Source organism: Hemitrygon akajei, unplaced genomic scaffold, assembly GCF_048418815.1.
Source record: "Hemitrygon akajei unplaced genomic scaffold, sHemAka1.3 Scf000033, whole genome shotgun sequence".
Taxonomy (NCBI): domain Eukaryota; kingdom Metazoa; phylum Chordata; class Chondrichthyes; order Myliobatiformes; family Dasyatidae; genus Hemitrygon; species Hemitrygon akajei.
This window is the reverse complement of record NW_027331919.1, coordinates 1,872,854-1,889,006: the sequence shown is the minus strand read 5'-3', so window position 1 is coordinate 1,889,006 and position 16,153 is coordinate 1,872,854. Positions and strand designations below refer to the sequence as shown.

General features: G+C 42.6%; 2 protein-coding genes across 2 annotated transcripts in view; one reads left to right on the top strand and one right to left on the bottom strand.

Annotated features, from left to right (window-relative positions):
* LOC140719941 (NACHT, LRR and PYD domains-containing protein 3-like) overlaps positions 1 to 387 on the bottom strand; it is a 52,502-nt gene extending 52,115 nt beyond the window's left edge. The window contains exon 1 of the mRNA XM_073034857.1: positions 277 to 387. The gene's annotated coding sequence lies outside the window, so the exon portion shown is untranslated. The remainder of the gene's footprint in view (positions 1 to 276) is intronic.
* LOC140719867 (uncharacterized) overlaps positions 1 to 16,153 on the top strand; it is a 331,537-nt gene that overhangs the window by 135,199 nt on the left and 180,185 nt on the right. The gene's annotated exons all lie outside the window — the stretch shown is intronic.

Below are 16,153 nucleotides of genomic sequence, written 5' to 3'. Positions count from 1 at the left end.
GGGTGATGGAGGTAAAGCTCCCCAGGTACATCTTAATGCCTGTGTTTAATCTCGGCATCACCAACTCATCCCGCTCCTGGGAGCAGAACACCAGGGGCTGAGCGGCGGCTCATCTCAGGCGGTTCGGCGTGAAGGTCCCATAACCCGGACCGACCACGACAGGTTGGATCCAGGAAGCGGGACGAGGCCGCCAGTTGGAGGAAGTTAACGGGACTCTCTGCCCGACATCAGGTACCCTAAACCACACCCCTCACCCGAATCGGCTTCAGTACTCACCGTTGGGAAATTGTTGGTCACGTTCACCCATAATGACTGGCCTCAATGCTCACTGCTGAGAACTTGATTAATTTGTCCCGCAGACAGCGATCGGTCCTCCTACTCCCCGCCGACGACCCGCTTCAACAGAGGACGGAAAGAAAAGAGGACGCCCATCAGTGTGAGAGCGGGGGCGGGGCCTCGGAAGCGAGAACCTCAGATGCTGCGGATCTGTGTTTGAAATGGGAGCCAGACGCTGGATCACGTGACGGGTGGAAGGACTCCCTCCTGAACCGGGGACTCTGCTCCTCGCCCCTCACACACTGCCCGACCTACCTGCCGCATTTTAAACTTTATTTCATACTTACACCAGCTACATTTTTAATTTTCCCCTCTGTATCTTTCCCGTCCCCATTGCTCCGCCTCCCGGTTCCTGGAGCTTTGCGGGTTCGATTCCATCCCGGTCCGATACACAATGCCCACCCGAACAGGAATTGCGCGGGTTTCATTGAAATCACTTGTATGTTTATAAACAGTAATTTCTATTCACAATCCTCCGGAGCCTCACTGGACAGGAACACTATAACATCAAGTGAGAAACAGCAGGAGGAGTATGTTGAATTCCTCCAACCATCAACAAGATGTCGGCTGCTCCCCCATCTCAGCCAACATGTTTCTCCCCGATCCTCATTTCCTCGATCCCTTCTGTCTCCACACATCTGCCGGCCTTTGTTTTATGGGAAGACGATCACCGAGACTTCATCGTCCTCCAGGAACTAGTCTGGTGAATCTCTAAAGCAAACACTGTCTAACTTCTTATAATCCTCTATGGAATTAAATTCTATTTCTGCAGCCCCGTATTGCCTCCACAACTCACCTCCCACCCCTGTCACTATTTCCACCTTGCCCTCACCTGGATCCACCTCTCTCTCCCCAGCCCTTGCCCCATCCCCACCCCTCACCGTTTTTTCTCTGAATATTTCCTGTCCACTATCAGTCCAGTGGGAGGGTCTCGGCCCAAAATGTTGACGGTCCATTTCCCTCCACAGCCGCTGCCCGACCCACTGCGTTCCTCCGGCAGTTTGTTCTTTGGTCAGTATAACCCGTTTTAGCATGGGGAGCGGGATTTTACACCAAATACTCTCAGATGCTGGGGTCAAAGAAACACACACAGCACGCTGGAGGAAGTCAGCAGGTCGGGCAAGTCCGTGGAAACGAACATCAACGTTTCAGGCCGAGACCCTTCGGCAGGACTGAGAGGGACGGGGCAGGAGCACTATAAAGATGGTGGGGAGGGAGGAAAGGAGAAGACTGGTAGGTGCCAGGTTTGGGGTGTTGTGGATAGTGTGGAGGGCTGTCGAGGTTACAGCAGGACATTGATAGGATGCGAAACTGTGCTGAGAAGTGGCAGAGGGAGTTCAACCCAGATAATTGTGAAGTGGTTCATTTTGGTAGGTCAAAATATCATGGCAGAATGTCGTATTAAAGGCAAGACTCTTGGCAGTGTGGAGGATCAGAGGGATCTTGGGGTTCGAGTCCATAGGACACTGAATGCAGCTGCGCAGGTTGACTCTGTGGTTAAGAAGGCGTACGGTGTATTGGCCTTCATCAACCATGGGATGAGTTCAAGAGTCAAGAGGTAAAGTTACACCTATTTAGGATCCTGGTCAGACCCAACTTGGAGTACTAGACTCAGTTCTGATCCCCTCAGTACTGAAAGGATGTGGAAACTATACAAAGTTTGCAGAAGAGATTCATAAGGATTTTTCAGGATTGGGGAGCAAGCCTTATGAGCATAGGTTGAGTGAACTTGGCCTTTTCGCCTTCGACAGATGGAGGATGAGAGGTGACCTGATAGAGGCGTATAAGATGATGAGAGGCATTAATCGTGTGGATAGTCTGAGGCTTTTTCTCAGGGCTGAAATGGCTAACGCGAGAGGTCACAGTTTTAAGATGCTTGGAAATAGGTACAGAGGCGATGTCCGGGGGAGGGTTTTTGTACGCACACAGTGGTGAGTGCGTGGAATGGGCTGCCGGCGACGGTGGTGGAGGCGGATAGAGTGGGGTGTTTTAGGAGAATTTTGGACAAGTGCATGGAACTTAGAGGAATAGAGGGCTGATGGGTAACCCCAGGAATTCTCGAAAGTAAGTTCATGTTTGGGACAGCACTCTTGGCCGAAGGGCCAGTGTATTATGCTATAGGTTCTCTATGTTTCTATGCGTCTGTGTTCTCAGTTCATTCCATACCGCCAGTGCTCACAGCATCCTTTCCTCCCATTATCATTCTGTTTCATTTGCTCCTGAGGCCACTGTCTCTACCCTGAGAGGCGGTGAACACTGAGCGTTAAAAAAATGTGCAGCTCTTCTTGCAGCTCTGGTGGGCCGTTACCCTGGAAACGGAGGAAGTGGCCCACCACAAAATAACCTAAAAGGGAAATGACAAACTCGACATCGTATGCTGTGAGTTTCATTGTGACAAAGGTTGACACTGCAGCCATTTTGAAATGAAGAATCTAAAACTGTAAAGTCTGCTTTTAACGTGCTGTATTCAGTTAATTCTCTAGTAGCTCTGGCTAACAAAAATGATCAATAGTTGGCGATCAATAATATATAAACCTCTGCCGTAAATATACGCAGTGAGAAACTCAATCACCATCTGTTGCTGCAAACTCCACAGATTGAACACTGTTTTGCTGAAGAGGTTTCTCTTATCTCAGTTTTAAAGGGAAGCTTGATTATTTGGATGTTGTCCTCTCCAACCCCAGACTCTTGGTTTCGCTCCCGACGCGACTCCCATGTCCATTCATCCCACCCCCCATCCCACCCCACCGACCTCCCTCCGGGCACTCATCCCTGCAAACGGAAGAAGTGTTTCACCTGCCCCCACACATCTTCCCTCACCACCATCCCAGGCCCCACACAGTCCTTTCAGGTGAGGCACCACTTCACCTGCGAGTCAACTGGGGTGATATACAGTATCCGGTGCTCCCGATGCGGCCATTTATACATCGGGGAGACCCGCCGCAGACTGGGAGACCGTTTTGCTGAACACCGGCGCTCAGTCATCCAGCAGTTGCGGGATCTTCCTGTGGCCACACACTTCAATTCCACAGACCGCTCCCACTCCGACATGTCTGTCCATGGCCTCCTCTACCGTCAAGATGAGGCCACACGCAGGTCGATGGAGCAATACCTTATCTCCCGCCCAGGTAGCCTCCTACCTGCCGGCATGAACATTCAACTCACAGACCTCCGTTGATACCCCTGCCCCCCCTCTTACCCCCATCCCTATCTATTATTTTAGTCTTGTTCTCTTTCTCTTTCTTTTTCCGCCGTCACTATAATCTCCCCACGGCCCTACCTTTCTTTCTGTTTTATTTCCCATAATTCTCCACCTTCCCTCCTAGCCCATTTCCCTCCAGCCTATCACTTCCCAGTTCACTACGTGATCCCTCCCCCTATTTCTTATCCCCCCTCGACCATCCCATGATACTTCACTCCTGATGAAAAGTTTCGGCCCGAAACATCGTCACTACCTCCTCCCATAGATGCTGTCTGGCCTGCTGAGTTCTGCCAGCATTTTGTGTTTTTACTTGGAGCACTGTGTCCAGTTCTGGTCGCCTCACTATAGGAAGGATGTGGAAGCATTGGAAAGGGTACAGAGGAGATTTACCAGTTTGATGCCTGGTTTAGAGAGAATGCATTATGATCAGAGATTAAGGGAGCTTGGGCTTTACTCTTGGGAGAGGAGGAGGATGAGAGGAGACATGATAGAGGTGTACAAGATATTAAGAGGAATAGATAGAGTGGACAGCCAGCACCTCTTCCTCAGGGCACCAGTGCTCAATACAAGAGGATATGGCTTTAAGGTAAGGGGAGGGAAATTCAAGGGGGATATTAGAGGAAGTTTTTTTTCACTCAGAGAGTGGTTGATGCGTGGAATGTTCTGCCTGGGTCAGTGGTGGAGGCAGATACACCAGTGAAGTTTAAGAGACTACTAGACAGGTATATGGAGGAGTTATATGGGAGGCAGGGTTTAAGAGTCGCACAACATTGTGGGCCGAAGGGCCTGAACTCTGCTGTACTGTTCTTTGTTCTATGTTCCAAATAATCTCTTCCCCAGATCCCTCTAAACCTCTTATTCCCAAATATATTCCCTTTGACCTATGACACGTCTGCTCCCGGACTGTGGCCGATACGGGCATCAGTGAGGCCTTTGATCAGGTTCTACATGGTAAGCTGCTGTGGGAATTTACACCGCATGATACCCAGGGAGAGACGGCGAACTGGATGCACGGTTACCTTGATGGCTGGAAGCTTTTTGGATAGGTAAATAGAGCTTGGAAAATTAGAGGGCTATGGGTAACAATGGGTAATTTCTAAGTTAAGTACAGGTTCGGCACAGATTTGTGGTTAAAGACCTGTATTGTGCTGTAGCTTCTCTATGTTTTCCTTTTTCTTTCTTTCTTTTTCAATCATTTTATTAAGTTTCAAATAGGTAAACATAACAATAATGACAGTGATTCAAAGAGATCGGGATTACATTAATAACGGTCAACATGTACAAACACAGTTTCCAAATAACAGATGTAGTTTAGCCTCCCAATCTCTTAGTAACCAGCCGTGAAAAAGATATTTTATAAAGAGTGAAAAAAGAACCTCAAACTATGAAAAAACTAAACTAAAAAACAAACAGACAAAGATTGGGCTGCCATATCCCATCGGCTAAAACTATATTTTTATAACTCCGTTTCTCTATACCTGAACAAAAAAATACTAAAAAAGGATCCAGAAAGTGTCAGTTTACATCATTAAAAAAATATTGAATAAATTTCCGCCAAGTTTCTTCAAATTTAAACGAAGGATCCTTCTTACCGCTCCTATTTTTTTTTAGTTTAACCATGCAATTGTTTGGGAAAACCAATGAAATGTTGTAGGAGGATTGGAATATTTCTATTTAAGTAAAATGGATCTACTAGCTATTAATGTAACAAATGCAATTGAACGGCAAGCTGATGAGGATAAATGAGTGGATTCTATCACTGGTTGTCCAAAAATTGCAGTAATAGGATGAGGTTGTAAAGCAACACGCAGAACTATTGAAATAATATCAAAAATATCTTCCCAATATTTTCCTATGAGAGGACAATTCCAGAAAATATGTGCCAGGGAGCTACTTAAGAATTACATCTATCACAGACAAGATTTATATGGAAGTTAAAACGAGCAAACTTATCCTTGGATATATGAGCCCAATGAACTACATTAAATTGTATCAAACAGTCTGGCACATCTTGAAGTATTAACTATTTGAATTGTCTCCCATTTCTTTGTAGATAAAGATATTTGAAATTCTCTTTCCCACTCAGTCTGTTTTGTCGGAAGTACCCAAGGGTATTTTCATAATTAAATCATGAATAAATGCTATTAAGCTCTTCTGATATGGATTTAAACTTACTTTTTATTTCTTCTGTAATTTCAATTTGTTGCGATATCCGAAAGCTTACTAAAGTGGCGTTCAGAAAGTTTCTAATCAGTCAATATCTGAAAAATGCTATCTAGGCAAATTATATTCATTAGTCAACTGTTCAAAAGACATAAAACATTCATCCATGAATAAACCACGAAAACATGTTATTCCCTTTGCTTTGCGTAAAAGAAAAAAGCTTGATCAATTCTAGATGGTTGAAAGAAAAAAAAAGATATAATAGAACTTGACAGGATAAATTTATTCAATCCAAAAATAAATACTAAATTGAAACCATACTCGTACTGTGTGTTTAATTATTGGATTTATCATTGGGTTATTCAATTTAGTAAGTGCAAATGGAAGCGGATGCCCTAAAATAGAAGCCAGTGAAAATCCATGGGCAGACACCCGCTCGAGGTTCATCAATTGTGAACATTGAGTTTCATCCAGCTCTTTTGTCCGAAACGTTAATTATCGAATATTAATTGCACAGTAATAAAGTCCAAGATTCGGCAAAGCCAATCCACCTTCCTTTTTTGATTTCTGTAAATACTATTTCTATTCTGCCATATACATGAAGAAATTTTAGAATTAGTAATATAAAAAAAAAGATTTAGGAATGAAAAATGATACCGCCTGAAACAGATACAGATATTTAGGTAAAATAATCATCTTAATAGCATTAATTCGACCAATCAAAGATAACGACAATGGGGATCATTTAGTAAACAGTTGTTTAACATGATTAATTAAGGGTTTAAAAAAACTTTAAATAGGTCCTTATGCTTCTTAGCAATTTTACCACGACAATAAATAAAATAATCAGTAAACTACCCAAATGATGATTGTCTATAAATTGAAACTTTCATATTTAATGGCAAAGGACACTCTTATTAAGATTCAATTTATAACCAGAAATACTACTAAACTGAGCAAGTACCATTATTACTGCAGGAATGGATTCCTTTGGGTTAGAGATATATATGAACAGGTCATCTGCATACAGTGAAACATTATGCGTCCCATTCCCAGGAATAATTCCAAATATATTGTGTGAATTACGAAGAACGATTTCCAAGGGCACCAGGGCAATATCAAATAGTAAAGGGCTTAAAGGTCAACCCGGTCTAGTACCTCGAAAAAGCCTAATAAAAGAGAGATCTCTGATTATTGGAAAATACAGCGGCCAAAGGTGTATGATACATCAGTTGAATCTAAGATATAAATTGTGGGCTAAAATTAAATTATTGAAGTATATAAAAAATATTCCCATTCAAGTCTGTCAAAAGACTTCTTGGCGTCAGGCGAAATAACACATTCTGGAGTATTAGATGAAGTTGCGTATACAATGTTCATTAACCTCCTAACATTAAAATGCGAATTACGATTTTTAACAAATCCTGTCTGATCCTCGGAGACAATTTCCGGCCATATCTTCTCTAATCTAATTGCTAATATTTTGGTATTGATTTTAGAATCCACATTCAAAAAAGATATACCTCTGTATGATACACATTAAGTGGGATCTTTGTCTTTTTTACCAATTAGAGAAAAAGATGCTTCCTAAAAGGTTTGTGGTAATATAACTACAAATAAAGCATCTTCAAAAATTCTACATAACCAGGGAGAAAGTAAATCAGAAAAAGATTTTTAAAATTCAGAAATATACCCAACCGGGTAAGGTGTTTTACCAGAGTTCATCGAAAAAATTGCTTTCTTTATTTCCTCTTTAGTAATGGGCACATCTACTGCTAAACGTTCATCAGTTTAATTAATTAATTAAGAATAATTAATCTCATCATGGTCAACCGTCAAAATACCTCACGTATGCGAACTTTATTAATCAGACGTTTCGCCGAAGCAGCTTTCAATATTTGACCAATAAATTACTGGATTTATTACCATGTATATAAAATTGACTCTTAGCTTTAAGTAATTGGTTTTCAATCTGGGATGGTATTACCAAACTGTGTTGCATCTGAAGTTCAACTCTCTCTTCATAAATCTCCAGATTGGAAACAATGGAATATTTATCAATGTCCTTATTCTTATCAAACAATGTACATATTTCACTATTAATTCGTTTTTACAATTCTGCAGAAAATGAAATAATTTTCCCACGGATATATAATATAAAGGTATCCCACAATAGCCCACCGGAAATTTCTTCCGTTGAGTTAGTTGAAAAGAAAAATTCGATCTGTTCTTTAATGAAATTAACAACATTTAAATCCTGTAGCAAAATAGAGTTGAATCGCCATTGTCTATTTCTAAAAGTTACATCAATTTAATTGATAATTTCAAAGGGACATGATCAGAAATGGCGATTGCATCATCCGCACACGCAGTTATAGACGAAACTAATCGCGAATCAATAAAGAAGGTATCGATTCTAATTATGATATTTATGAAAAAATGAAATACATTAGGATGTAAAACCCTCCAAATTTCTAAAATTCTCGAGTCAGCTAAAATGAATTAATAAAAGTAGCAGATTTGTTTGGAAGTACCTGATTGGGAGCAGACCTATCATTCACATTATTCAGACAACATTTAAAATCTCCGCCCACTATTAACATATATTCATTTAAATGTAGAAGAGGTACTAATATATCCTTAAATGATTCAAGATAGTCAGTACTCGGTGCATAAATGTTAACCAAATCTACCTTTTATTTATAAAGTAAACCAGTAATTAATAGAAATCTACCATATGTTCTGAGATTATGTTATAATGAACAAATGAGATCGAGGTGTCTATGAAAATTGAAACGCCTTTCAGTTCGGTCGGTGAGTTAGAATGAAACAGTTGATCTTTCTAAAAACCTTAAAAAAACGCTGATTATCTTCCTTGACCTTGTTACGTTCCCCGTAACTGGGTGTCTTACCAGCAAAGATAGAAGTGTCCGTTGGAGTCTGGTACTATTTTCCAAACAGTGTTTATTAGTAAAATATACAAATCAATATCAACAATGCAAATATACAGAGAATACACGTTAGCAATCCTAAACCTAAAAGTGTGGGTATAATAATAATCAATAATAAACAAGCTCTATCGATGTCTAGGGGATAATGAATTGTCATATGTGAATATAATGTTCAGTTCAGTTCATACAGGCTGAGGTAGTTGTTGGTCGATGTGTTGTAATTGTTGGAGAGAGAGAGAGAGAGAGAGAGAGAGAGAGAGAGAGAGAGAGAGAGAGAGAGAGAGAGAGAGAGAGAGAGAGAGAGAGAGAGAGAGAGAGAGAGAGAGAGAGAGCAAACAGTAACAGCTATTGTCTTGCAAACCTTCATTTACTTTCTTGATCCGTCGATGTGTTGTTGTGGTCATTCAGGTATGACCCCTCTGCCCATTAGCTAGACCGTTCTTCCATGGTTGACTCGTCACCCAGGCAAGGGTGGACACACACAGAAGCCCCCACCGGCCTCGCTATAAACACAGTGAGTTAAAATTGACCGATCTTTCGTTCGGTCTCCGATGCCCCCACACTTTCTCATGGGTTCCAATCCTTAAACAGTGCTCACTAGTGTATCTCCTGGTGCGTCTCCTCATGTGTCTGAGGGGTGTCTCCCCAGACCTCACTTTTATCCCTACTCACGGGGTCTCAGGTGCCAATCAGCTTTGAATGCCTTAGTCCATCAAACCAGCCCACTCCGGCTGTCCACTGAGGAATTTCAATGAACAGAATAGTACCAAGTAAACAGCCCTCTCCGGAGCTGTGAGTCTTACTGGAGTCATAATATTGTCTCTCTCCCCCGGTGTTATCTCGCCCTTGTCTGAAGCAAATGTTCCAGTCCCAGTATGTTTTTGTTCCATCTCTTTCTCTCTCATTAGCAGCCTGGCAACAGTAACGGTTTGTAATTCTCCCAGGGGAGGGGGACGTGGGCAACCTTGCGCCCTTCTGCCCATCAGAACTGTTCATCCTTCACAAGAACCTCATTGAAGCCGATCAAACGTTGAAGATCCCCGATAGAGTGGGTGTGGAGATAAGGCTTCCTGAGGTGGGGCGGGGACGATACTAAAACTACAGAAAACGGCCTCAGAATGGAGGGATGTCCATTTACAACGGAGAGTGGGTGGGAGGAATTTATTTTGCCGGAGAGGGGTGAATCTGTGGAATTCGTTGCCACAGACGCCCGTGGAAAAGCGGTTACTGGGCATATTTTTAGTTGGAGTTTGATTGGGATTCAGCCAACTTGCTCAGCCAAGATCAAATGTTGGAGAAGACCCGATAGGCCAAATGGCTTAAATCTGCCTCTCCCCATGATTTGAAGTTCCTGGGAATCTGGCTGTCAGCATCTCAGAGCATCTACATTAGACCCAACACATTCACCCAGATGCGAAGAAGGTGTCATGTTCCCGACTGAACAGCTTCAGGCATCCAGGTGGCGGAGAGGAGTAAGGTGTCTCTTTCCCTTTAAGACTCGGACTGCCATTTATTATCTGCCAATCTTCCTTCATGGAATGTATGTCCTTAAAGGCCTCACGCTGAGCTCTCAGCTCTCAACCGTAGGAGATTCATGTCTTGTACTGCTGCTTGTGACTTTATCTTTCGATTTCATCACTGTTGTCCTGTTTATTTCAAGTCTGAGTCGGAGTGTGTTCGAGAATTTAATCGCCGCTTGCTTTCAACACCACCTATGGCTCTCTCATAACAGAAGGGATCACAACGTTAGGAGTTTGAGGTGATGTGGTCTCTCATTTATAAACCCTAGAACCATAGAAGATAACTGCACAAACACAGGCCTTTCGGCACCTTCTTGGCTGTGCCGAACCATTTTTCTGCCTAGTCCCACAGACCTACACGTGGACCGTATTCCTCCATACACCTCTCATCCATGTACCTGTCCAAGTTCTTTCTTAAATGTTAAAGTTGAGCCCACATTTACCACTTCATTTGGCAGCACATTCTACACTCGCACCACTCTCTGTGCGAAGAAGCCCCCCTAAAGATCCCTGTAAACTTTTCACCCTTCACCCTTAACCCTTGACCTCTGATTTTTCTGTCCCCTGGCCTCCGTGGAAAAATCCTTCTTGCATTCACTCTATCTATACCCGTCATAATTTTATATACCTCTATCACATCTCCCCTCATTCTTCTACGTTCTAGGGTTTAAAGTCCAAACGTATTCAACCATTCTCTGTAACTAGGTTTCTCAAGTCCCGGCAATGTCCTTGCAAACCTTTTCTGCACTCTTTGAACCTTATTAATATCCTTCTTGTAATTTGGTGAAAAAAATTATACACAACACTCCAAATTCGGCCTCACCAATGCCTTATACAACCTCACCATAACATTCCAAGTCTTATACTCAATACATTGATTTAGAAAGGCCAATGTACCAAAAGATCTCTTTACTACCGTATCTACCAGTGAAGCTAATGTTAGGGAATTGTGTATCTGTATTCCCCGATCCTTGTTTTCCACTGCAGTTCTCGGTGCCTTACCATTAGCATTGTATGTTCTACCTTGGTTTTCCCTTCCAAAGTGCAATACCTCACACAGTAGTTCATCTGCCATTTCTTTGCCCTGTCTAAGTCCTTCTGTAGCCTGTCTACTTCCTCAAAACTAACTGCCACTCCACTTGTCCTCATTTGGTCTGCAAACTGTGGAGCCACGTTCAGGGATCTATGAACACGGAGCGCAAGGCCCCTCTGCTCATCGAAACAGTTTTGTCTTTAATAGTGATCTTTTTGTTTGTATTTGTCCGGGATGAGCTCTACTGTCATTTCTCCAACCATATCGGCAAGTGATGTCAGCAGAGCGGCAATGGCTTTAATTTCTGAGGAAAAAAAATGAGGAAGGTGCAGGACATGTGTATTCCTAAAAATGGAGAAGTACTCACTTCTCGAGAAGTATTCAATTGTTGCCGAAAAGGGAACTCAAGGCTCTTGTAAAAACTAAAGAAAGGACACACTATAATTTATCACAGACATCGGTGCACGGTTAACCCTTGAATTCGTGATCACGTTGCCTTACGACTCCGCCAAAGTCAGGTTATATCTTAAATTTATACAGCGAATTTTGGGCAATAGCCAACAGCCAAATATACTCAGTGAGCGATTTCAAGAAGCACTTGTTGGATATCAGCCAGTCTACGTTTGCTTCCGGGCGGTGCACAAAATTAGAACTGCACATCTGCTGTCAGTTCCTCCATTACCAAGTCAGTGTGGGATAAAAGTTAACACTACCTCATTCTTGGTATGAGATTATGCTAGCTTTTGTTAGCTCCCACAAGCAAGGCAGCTTCTGCACCTTATCCCTTGGCCTTCGTGGCCTCAATCTTCAGCTAGTCAAGCTTAGCAACAGCATTTTGTTTTTCCAAAATAAAACAAAGTAACTTATCATAAGAACGTAAGATTTAGGAGCAGAATTAGACCATTTGGCCCATTGAGTCTGCTCCAACATTTTACAGTGGCTGATCCAGCTTACTTATGAGCCTCAATCCCCTGTCTTCTTTCCGTATTCCTTCAAGCCCTGACCAATCAAGAACCTCTGCCACAAATATACAAAAAAGAAAGCTTTGGCCTCCATGGCCGCCTGTGGCAAAGAAATCCATAGATTCACCACTCTCTGGCTAAAGTAATTTCTCCTCGTCTCTGTTCTAAAGGGACGTGCCGGTCTGCTAAGCCTTTGTCCTCTGGTCTTCGACTCCCCAAACATAGAAACTTTCCTCTCCACACCCACTAGATCAAGTAATTTAAATAATCAATAGATTTCAATGGGGCCACCCTTCTTTCTAAATTCCACAGAGTGTAGACCGAGAGATATCAAGCACTTCTCATATGAGGCCCTTCAATCTTGAAATCTTTTTTGTGAACCTCGTTTGAACCCTCTCCATTTTGAGCACCATCTTTCTAAGATAAGAGGCACAAAACTGTTCACAATACTCCACGTGAGTCCTCACCAATGTTTTATAAAGTCTCAACATCACACCTTTCCTTTTATATGCGAGTAGAAATGCTAGCATGCATTTGTCCTCCTCACCACAGACTCAACCTGAGAAGGTTACATTATCGGCACAACATTGTGGGCTGAGGGGCCGGGAATGTGCTGTAGATTTCTATGTTCAACCTGCAAATTATCCTTTAGGGAATACTGCACAAGGATTTTAAAGTTTCCTTGAAGTTCTGATTTATGTTTTATGCTTTCTCTCCATTCATAAAATAGTCAACTCTTTTATTTTCTCCCAACGTGCGTGACCATGCATTTCTCAACACAGCTTTACATCTGCGATTACTTTGCCCCGTCTAAGTCCTTCTGTAGCCCGTCTACTTGCTCAAAAATACCTGCCCCTCCACTTATTCTCATATCGTTTGCAAACTGAGGAGCCAATTTCATGGAGCTACGATCACGGAGCGCAAGATCCCTCTGCTAATCGAACCTGTCTTGTCTTTAATAGAGTGCTACATCTTTGTCTTTTACAAGGTTGAACACATATGACATTTGTCTGACCATTTCTGCAAGGGATTTCAGCAGAGCTGCAATTGCTTTCGTTTCTGGGAAAATTGAGGAAGGTGCAGGACTTGTGTATTCCTAAAATGAAGAAGTTCTCAGTACTCAAGAATTGTGGCCAAAAAGGGAACTCAAAGCTCCCTGCTGCCCATACATGTTATACATCTCTCTCTTCTTCTTTATCAGAGTTCCAGAATCCCTCGAGAACCAATGATCTTTATTCTTATTCACTTTGCCTTCAATACTGACAGAAACATACTAACTGTGCACTCTCAAAATAACACCATTGAAGGCCTCCCAATCACCAATCACATATTTGCCAGAGAACAACCTGTCCCAATCCACGTTTATTCCATCCTTTCTCATTTCTTCAAATTTGGACATTTTCCAGATAAGACCCTCAACCCGAGGACCTGATCTATTTTTACTCGTGATCAAGTTGAAACGAATGATGTTATGACCACTTGAAAGAACGTATTCCCCTACACACACTTCCGTCACCTGTCCGAACTCGTTTCCTAATAGAAGATTTAATATTGTATTCTCTGCAGTCGGTGCCTCCATATATTGATTTAGAAAACTTTCCTGAACAAATGTACAAATCTAACACTTCCATACCTTTAACTGTATGGCATTCCCAATCAACATATGGAAAATTAAAATCCCCTACTATCACAACTTTATGCTTCCTACAGTTGTCTGTTTTCTGCTATCTCTCAGCAGATTTGCTCCTCGGTAGCCAAGTCCCCTGATCTGTCCTGACTGAGCACTGCTCTAACATTTTCCCTGACTAGCAATGCCACCCCCCACCCCAAAACTGAATCATGCTCTTAAGGCACGACCTGCCACAAAGCCATGCTGACAAATCCTAATCATTTTATACCACTACAAATGTTCATAATTCCTGCCTCTCAGGAACTCTCCATCAACTTACCAACCGCTGAGGTAAGACTCTGTGCTCTATAATTTCCTGGGCTATCTCTACTCCCTGTCTTGAATAAAGGAACAGCATTCGCAACCCTCCAATCCACCGGATCATCTCTCCTTCCCATTGATGATTCAAAGATCATCGACAGAGGCTCAGCTATCCGCTCCCTCGCCTCCCACTGCAGCCTGGAGTCTATGTCATTCGGTTCCGGCGGCTTATCCAACTTGATGCTTTCCAAAAGCTCCAGCACATCCTCTTCTTTAATATCTACAAGCACAAGCTTTTCAGTCTGCCGAAAGTCATCACTACAATCACTAAGATCCTTTTCCATAGTGAATACTAACGTGCAGTATTCATTAAGTACTTCTGTTATTTCTTCCGCTTCAGAGCACACATTCCCACTGTTACACGTTATAGGTCCTAATCTTTCACGTCTTATCCTCTTGCTCTTCACATAATTATCGAATGCCTTGGCGATTTCGTTATTTCTGCCCGCCAAGGCCTTCTCATGGCACTTTCTGGCTCAACTAATTTCCTACTTAAACTCCTTCCTATTAGCCTTATAATCCTCTAGATCTCTAACATTATCAATCTCTCTGAACCTTTTGTTAGCTTTTCTTTTCCTCTGGACTAGATCTATTACAGCCTTTGTACACCACGGTTCCTGTACCCTGTCTCATTGGAACGTGCCGATACAGAACTCCACACAAATATCCCCTGAATACACCACGGTTCCTGTACCCTACCATAACTTCCCTGTCTCATTGGAACGTGCCGATACAGAACTCCACACAAATATCCCCTGAATACACCACGGTTCCTGTACCCTACCATAACTTCACTGTCTCATTGGAACGTGCCTATACAGAACTCCACATAAATATCCCCTGAATACACCACGGTTCCTGTACCCTACCATAACTTCCCTGTCTCATTGGAACGTGCCTATACAGAACTCCACACAAATACCCCCTGAATACACCACGGTTCCTGTACCCTACCATAACTTCCCTGTCTCATTGGAACGTGCCTATACAGAACTCCACACAAATACCCCCTGACTATTTGCCACATTTCTTCCCTACATTTCACTGAGAACAAGTGTTTCCAATTAAATCCTGCAATTTCCTGCCTGATAGCCCTATAATTCCCTTTACTCCATTTAAACGCTTTTCTAACTTGTCTATTCCTATCTCTCTCCAATAGTATTGTAAAGGCGAAATAATTATGATCATTATCTCCAAAATGCTCTCTCACTGACAGATCTGACAACTGACCAGGTTTATTCCCCAATACCAAATCAAGTACAGCCTCTCCCCTTGTCGGCTTTTCTACGTATTGTATCAAGAACCCTTCCTGAAAACACCTAACAAACTCCACCCATCTAAAACTTTTGCTCTAGGGAGATGTCAATCGATAATTGGGAAATGACAATTAGAAAGAACATTCATTTTAACAAGTGGCTACTGAATTAGGGTTGGAACAAGGTCTTCAGGTATGTGTATCACTGGACTCGCTTCCACGGAAGGTGCGACCTCTACAGACGAAACGGTTTCATTTCATTTCAATTAATTTCGAGTGAAGTTTGACTGCAATTCCATCACATAGAATACAGTCAAAGCCCATGAATACAGCTAGGACTATGCTGTTAAACGTAATACCAATTGTCCCAGATGACACAAAACGCACATAATATGTATACATTAGAAAAATAGCAAGCATATGTGGGATATCAGTGAAATCCATTAACGGTTTATTTACACGCACACACACACACACACACAGACACACACACACACACACACACACACACACACACACACACACACACACACACACACACACACACACACACACACACACACAGAGCTATGCAGCTTGAGGCCCCCTGGGCATTTTGAATGCGAGTGCAATCCACAATTGTTCACAAAACAGATTGTGTTCTGACGAGCGAACACTGGGGGGCAGCACAGACTACCGCCTGGAGGCCGCGCCACACCGCCCCCAGCTTGCTCAGCTCCTTCATTTCCGCTCCCATGAGCA